We start from the raw sequence: 353 nt of genomic DNA, 5'->3' as shown, positions 1-353 counted from the left end.
GGCCGGACCAGGGGCGGGTGGCCGTGCGCTGAGATCGGTAGGGGGAGGCAGGCGCCCGAGGCCGAGAGGCGCGGGCCCGGCGGGGGACAAGGTTGCGGGTACCTAAAAAGAGGGGCGGACCCCCTCGCTGTTGCGTCCCCCTTCCTGTGATTGTTTTCGGCTCTCGGGCTCTGCGTCCCTCCTGCCGCATTGCTTCTCTCCGGGTTCTGACATCTGATGTTTGTTTAATTGCTTTGTGTGGTCGAGTTACGCGCAGGCCTGGCCTAAGAGAAACAAACAGCCTCTCATCCGCAGCTTTATCGGCTGAGCCTGCCGTAGCCCCTGGGTGGTGGCAGGGCTTGCTCGGGAACACA

The 353-nt window shown here is 63.7% G+C and overlaps 1 protein-coding gene across 3 annotated transcripts in view; it reads left to right on the top strand.

Moving 5' to 3' along the window:
* Window positions 1-353, top strand: part of FAM115A (family with sequence similarity 115, member A) — a 51,748-nt gene that overhangs the window by 13,602 nt on the left and 37,793 nt on the right. The window lies entirely within an intron of this gene.

Source organism: Bison bison, unplaced genomic scaffold (assembly GCF_000754665.1).
Source record: "Bison bison bison isolate TAMUID 2011002044 unplaced genomic scaffold, Bison_UMD1.0 scf7180017864211, whole genome shotgun sequence".
Taxonomy (NCBI): Eukaryota; Metazoa; Chordata; class Mammalia; order Artiodactyla; family Bovidae; genus Bison; species Bison bison.
Note: the sequence above shows the minus strand (reverse complement) of the source record. Positions and strands in the feature narration are given on the sequence as shown.